Source organism: Diabrotica virgifera, chromosome 2 (genome assembly GCF_917563875.1).
Source record: "Diabrotica virgifera virgifera chromosome 2, PGI_DIABVI_V3a".
NCBI lineage: Eukaryota > Metazoa > Arthropoda > Insecta > Coleoptera > Chrysomelidae > Diabrotica > Diabrotica virgifera.
The window spans coordinates 267,961,597-267,969,164 of NC_065444.1; positions in this window are offsets into that span (position 1 = coordinate 267,961,597).

Genomic DNA, 7,568 nt, shown 5'->3' on the forward strand with positions numbered 1-7,568 from the left:
TATCTCTTTCTCCCCTAAACAACAACACGAAAATAAGCCGATCTCCACTTCCTGAGCTTTTACGTCTCATCCTCATCCTCATAATTAATTTGTTATCTTCATTCTAATTTTAACTTGTTAAGCCGTTTCTCACTACTCCTTTCTCTTCATCAATCAAATTTTAGTACCAAAAAAAATATAACCCTACTATAAGGGTTACAGTATTACCAATGTAGAACAAAAAATAGTTAATTACTAATTTATGAATCATATTCTGTCACCATTTTGATATTTAGTTGTAATAGTGATTTCATCAGTGGTAAAAAAGACTTTAAAAAGTCCTAATAAAAAATTTTCATTTTTGACTTATACTCTTAATACATAGCACTCTAGAATTTTTCCTGCTGTACTACTTCTCTTGACTAACGTACCAATTGATGTCCAGGAATTCGCTTATGTTGAATAACTGTCCTATTGACATTTTTCCAGTGATTATACCCATCGAAAGTTATAAAAATAATCATTTTCGTGGAAATCAGTCTATAAACTTAACAATAAACACCGCTACATTTAGGACTGTACAATAACCACTCGCGAAGAATTTTTTCCCCATTAGCTTTCATTTTATAAAAAATTGCACTTTGCAAATGTCTGGTTTTATTAAGTATTATCAAATTGTGTAACACATTCACTAATTTTATCAATATGTATATTGATTCGGTCGATTATTTATAAGATATTGTTAAAAATCCAAATTTAAATGTTTTGGCCAATCCCCTATATCGCCAGGAAACGTGTTATTGCCATTGTCGTTTTCTATAGGAGACGACGGAGATGTACTTGTGACAGGTGAAGTCGCTTGAACATCAACAGTGGAGTCATCATTTATCATTTCATGTTCGTAAAATGAAATAATTTTGAAAATTCATTTTGTTATTGCAATAAAAAATTTTTTTGGTGATCTTTCCGGGCCCCATTTAAATGCGGGTCCGAGGCAGGTGCCTCACGGGCCTAATGGTAAAATAGGTCCTAAATATAATCGTTCCTCATTTGACTACATTTTCTTGTCTTTAATCCGTTTTGTATTTGACTAGTCACATTGTTCTTGTTATTTTTCTGTCGTTCGAATCTTTAGTGTAAACTAAAAATAAAATATATGTCATAGTCATCAGTAATATTGTTTTTCTTACAAAAGTTTTCCTTGCTCTCGTTTTGTAATTTAAAGATTAATGTTTTTTGTAAGCCAAGTAGGCTAACCGGAGCTTTTATTATCATTGACAAGTTTTAAGTGTTAAAATGAGCCCGATTTCTAAAATTCCAGCCAACGACAAATAATTCTCATTTTAGACGTGAGGAAAACATTAAAAATATCTTACTTCTCATATTGCAGTGAAATTACCATGTTTTTCGAATTAGTTGGAATTTCGGATTGGGTGGCCATCACTAAGAAACAAAAACCGATCAATAAATTCGTCAATCGACGGATTAATGCTGTATTAATAAAAATGCAATTTTCGAATAATGTATTTTGACAAGATGTAAAATAAAATTCTACTCGATTTTACAGAACAACTTAAGCAGCGAATAGTTCAGGAGCGTACTTTGATAAAATAGCAAATCGATGTATTCCTTTGATTTGCGATTTAAAAAAAAATTTGTATTATTCATCATTCTTCTAAAAATAAACAAAATACTTTTGATTTACATGTTTACTCTAATTAGAGTACGAAGGGAACCATTCTCGTTGGAACTTTACCACGCTGAGCAGATGGGACGTGAATTATAAATTTTAAAATTCCCTCATCTTCTTTAGTCTCAGCATCCGTTATGGCTTGCAAATTTTAGAAGCCTTGGCGGTGTAAACAGAGAAGGTTTCCATTGTTTTCAATCTGGTGGGATGTAGAGTAACATTTTTGGATGTTGTTTTATGTGCTATTAGATTAAAAACTTAAGTTGCTGCTGGGGCATACCTGCCATTTCGTTCGTTGCAATCCGTGACTGCACGCCGGGGTTTGTCCTAGTTGGGTCAGAGAGAGCAAGATATGTGCCTCCTGATGAAAGACTAATAAGTTTCGAAACCGGTAGAGGTACTTGCTGCACTCTCAGATTGAACTGGAATAATGATGAGGCTGTAGTTTCGTGTTGCAACGAAATTGCAAATGGTTATTCATTTTTAATAAACAAAATGTTTACCGGGATTAAGCTTCTCTTAAATTGGTAGGTATATCACATTAAGTTGGCACGGAAGTTTGAAATTTATTGGTTTGAAAGTTACTGGTCATTCTCAATGAACTTTTAATGTGTATTGTTTTAGCTTTGTTTCTATTCACTTGGTAGTATCTAGAAAGTGTTGGCTGACTTTGATCTAGTGCCTCGTATTCATGCAAAATATGGTTCATAGAGTCTACAGCTTCTACATGAAACAGCAGGCGTCCCTTGACTGACGTGTAGCGTAAGGCAAACAAACCCTTAAATTAATTGATAATTTATAGATTTTAAATTTTGCTTTTAGTAGGAATTGAAAGTAGGTCATGTTTTCGCATGACCGCAATCAAGACATGTTTTCGCATTCTATTGTTAGATAAACTGGCCTCGTAAACTAATATAAAATAGCATACTATGAATCAACCGAAGAAGTAGAATGCAGAACAAACTGCTGGCAGGTTGTAATATTACTCAGTGCATTGAGACCTACCACAATTTTTAACATATTAGATATAGTTGTATTAAAACGTGAAAAATGTGTTTTCTTGAGGAAGATGTTGAATTTTTGTCCTGTCGAGCTCTAGTGTGAAAAGCGAACTCTACAGACGCATATCCAGTAAATAAGGTTATTAGGGGTTTGAGCTGATTCCTGCTTGTTTTCCTCAGAACTTCCGCCATACTTGCATATTTATGTCCATCTAATATACTTTTTTACGTGTGATTGACCGAGCATAGTTTTGCAGTGGGCGAACATGCTTAACGCTATGTTCAAATATAGATTTTTTCTCGGTCGGGGACAGCTCATCTTGGCACTTCTAAAGATGGCTTTGGACAAAAAGTATTATGGCTGATGCTTTTCTTACAGATTTATTAGCTCATTCATTGCCGTGTATTTTCCGATGCAATTGTACCCATACCTGTGCGGCATTGTTATGCTTTGTCAGTTTTTCCAGTTCTTCTTGGTAGCTTGTGTTGAGGCATCATGATTTCGTAAAATCTCTTGTACTCTCTTTCTCTCTCTTTCCATTTGTCGCGGTGTCCTGCTCTTCGTTTATTGGTTGCGGTAGAGTCTGGCCTGTTAGTTTCGTAATAGGATCTGTGCATTAACTTAGCACTATTCCTCTATTTCTTTTCTTGTTGATCATGCCCCCCTGTAAGTTTTCTAAACCATTTCTTCTAATAACCTGATCGAAGAAGTTGGCCAATATTTTTATCTATTTAGTTACGTAGCCTCTTCTTTTTATTTGGATCTATTGACGGATTGATAAATTAGTTCTTCTCTCAGTCCAAGGCCCTCTTAACATTTTAACATTCCAGTAGTATATATCAAAGGCATCTACATATTATGTTTTTTTTATCTGTTTGTTTTAATGCCCAACATTTAGATGCGTATAAGAGTATAAGTATAGAGAATATCAGGATTCTAACTATTTGTACTTTAGTGTTATGTGTTATACGATGACGTTTCCGAAACTTTGGAAGTTTTGTCTTGTCTTGCTTAGTCAGTGAAATTGCAGTTCTTTTAATTTATTCACTGCATCCCGCTTGAACGACAAGAGGCATGTGAAGACATCAAAAGAGATGAGTAGATGACATAAGACCAATGGCAGGTAAAGAGTTGATTAGACTGGTGCGAGATAGAGAAAGGTAGACGTAATTGGAAGATACATAAATTCAGGAGTGGCTTGTAAATGGTTGACAAAAAAGATAAGAAGAGAGTTGGATACTTAAGAGACGCAAAATACCTTAATATTGAGAATCAAAGTGTTCAACCAGTGCAGTTGGGTATCCATATGTAGTATTACGTCATATGGATGTCAAGCATATACCTTAACCAAAGCAAATATGAATCAAAACTAGCCACAGTAGGACATGTTATGAGAGCCAACACAGAAAACATGGAAAGACTCATTATACAAGGAAAGGTGGAAGGCCGAAGATCACGAGGAAGATCCCCAACAAGATGGATCGAGCAAATTACAGGAATATACATGAGTTAAAAGAAATGACCAGAGACAGAGATCTTTGGAGACGGACAATACACGACATCACGTCGACCACTACACTCCCTCCGTGGAGTCAGGATTGAAGAGAGAGCCACAGTAGAAAGGGCAATGGATCACAACAGAAATTGTCAAACTCAAATGAAGTTTCGTAGGTCACACTGCTAAATAGACCAACGTTGGAACGACACAGTAGAACCTTGAAAACCCTTCAAAGGTAGATGACCAAGAGCAAGACCACAAATGAGATGGGTGGATGACATTAAGAAAATAGCCAGAATAGAGATCAGACGGAGTTGGGAGAGACCTTTGTTCAACAATGGGCAATCGAAGGCTAAGAAGAAGAATATGATATAATAATAACTCTATCAGCGGTTTCCTTTAAATTTTATTAATTTTCTAAGCCATTTTCCAGACAATATTAGAACCAATGTTTAATCCTTTCGTAAAACTAATTTATTCGATAAACATTAATAATATTTGATTAAAATTATGTTCCTTGATCAACTTAATCAATTAATTTACTTAAATATACATACTACAGCTTATTTATGGAGGTACGATTTATCAATTTCTTCAGTACGACGCTGGTTGTAACGACTAACAAATTTAACCTCAGGCGGAATTAATAATCAGGAATATAAAAATATTTGACGGCGATATTTGTCACCTAAAACTAATTGAGTAGAAAATATTAGAGGAAATATGTTTTAATAAGCCATAAATTTATGTCAAATAACGGAAACCTTAGAAGTGGCAGACGTATATGAAGAGACAGTTGGTCATTACCTGATTGCAGCTAAATGGTTTTATCACTACACAACTTGCATATTTGAATTTTATTAATAGAAAGATGATACCTTTTTATACAGTTTATTATACTAAAGCTTTCCTTCTTCTTCTTTAAGTGCCATCTCTGTGACGGATTTAGGCAATCATCATAGCTATTCGGACTTTAGACACGGCTGCTCTGAAAAGTTCATTTGATGTACATCCGTACCACTCTCTCAGGTTGCGCAGCCACGGTATTCTGCGTCTCCCTATGCTTCTTTTTCCTTGAATCTTTCCCTGCATAATCAATTGGAGCAAGTTGTACCTCTCCGCACGGGTAATGTCTGAGAGATTCTAATTTTCTTGTTTTGATGCTATTTAAGATTCCCATTTCTTTATTCTCATTTTAGACCAAGAGGCAGCGCTGAAAAATCTATTTGAATTTACTAAAGCTAGATTTTCACAGTTGATAACTGTGAGTGTGTAGAGAAACATACTGCGGTCGGTCAAGCTAAACGTAGAATAGGGGTTACTGAGAGGGTACCGAAGTTGCTTTCCTACGAAGGTAATTATTTTCATTTACTAAGGCTGAAAATCAGTACACACATTCTAAATTAAATATACATAAGAGTTATTATAGTAAACTACTAAATTGTAGCTTTTTTATTGACTAAAATTACCCTTTGCATAGATTTTCATTAAAATGCAAAACACCCCCTTATTCGAGCCCTTTAAACCCGCCCCAATTAAAAACTAAGGCATCTTACGGAATTTAATTTACACAGTCTTATAGCTCTTTAAAAATCTTACAAATCATTTTTGAGGGGTCTCATTACTGAGAGGGTATCAAAGTTGCTTTCCTACGAAGGTAATTAAATCCATTTACTAAGGCTTAAAATCAGTACACAGTGAGATATAATATTTTTCCAAAATTAGGCATTTTAAATAGGTCAAACTGCTTGAGTGTATTGATAATATAAATATAAAAGGAACTACAGAAAGGTGAAGACCAATTTTGAATTAGGAAGGTAGTTAGGGTGTTGTTTTCACTGATTTTTTCGTAGAGAAAAGCAGGCACCGACATTTTTTTGATTATAAGTCGCTTAATTTTCATGCTAGAAACTTTTTATTATTTTATTTTGAAAGGCCTAATTGTATACTTGAAAAAAGATTATTTAAGTTTTCCTCGAAAATGCAAATTTTTCCCATTATTTGGCATTTAATATTTCAAATTATGCATTTGACGAAAAAAAGCTAATCTTTAACATGCTGTATCTCAGTTTGTAGATTGGAAAAGAATTTGGTTTGTGTGACTAAAAGATACAATTTTTATATCTACAGTTTTTTTTATTTAATGCATATTTTTCGAGATATTTTTAAAAAACTCTCTAAAAAAGTCGATTTTTTCGTCGAAAAACTGTTATTTTCAAGCGCGAATAACTCGAAAAATATTAGTTTTACGAAGAAAATGTACAAAACATTTTTTTCTTAGAATCACTATCTCCATCAAATTACATGGTTAAAATGTAATCAAAAATTCCCACCCCCGAGATGGGGTGGCAACCACCCCCAAGGTTTTAGCGTATGATAGCGGCATGATATAAAAATGATCCTTGGATTATTTCCTACCTTCTGTGAAAATTTCAAGTAAATCGATGCTGGACGAAAAAATTGCGAGCCAAAATGCTTCATTTCCTCAATCGACTATTGAGGCCGACCGACCGGCTCTGTCCCGTCATACAGCTGATCGACTATAATAACTTTTATTTATATTTAATTTAGAATGTGTGTACCCATTTTCAGCCTTAGTAAATGGAAATAATTACCTTCGTAGGAAAGCAACTCTGATACCCTCTCAGTAACCCCTGTTCTACGTTTCGCTTGACCGACCGCAGTATGTTTCTCTACACAATCACAGTAATCAACTGTGAAAAATCTAGATTTAGTAAATTCAAATAGATTTTTCAGCGCTGCCTCTCCGTCTATTCGAGTTTAGACTTATTAAATGTGAGATGAAATCAAGAATCTACAAGGCAAGTATAAAAACAATACTGGCGTACGCATCAGAAACAAGACCCTACACACCCAAACCACAGGAAATGCCGGCAACTTCAGAAATACTCTGGGCTAATTAGCAAAATTCATGGAAAAGTTATTTACCAGCAATTTTATTGCTGGAATCGAATTATAAGATCCTATATATTAATAATATAGGTATGCAAAGTCCACAGATATAGTGCTACTTTTTTTATAAACAAAATGGCGCCGACAAATCGTATTTTTTTCAATTATTGCTCTATAACTCCGAAGATTTTAACTTAATAAAAACACCCAAATAAAAATTCACCGCAATTAAATTCTGCATAGAGACATGGTTTTCACGATTTGCCCCGACGAAAATTTTCCTCGGAAAATGCGGGTTTTCCTAACAAAAACTATAATTTTCAAATAAAGTTTTAGGTAAGTAATTATTAATCAATAATTAAATAACTTAGTGACATCAAAGATTTCTTGGTATAGATTGTAATTCCAGAAGCCGGTGAAAATTAAACGAATATTTTAGCAACAATTCAATTGTTAATTAACAATTTACGATCGCTATAATAACCA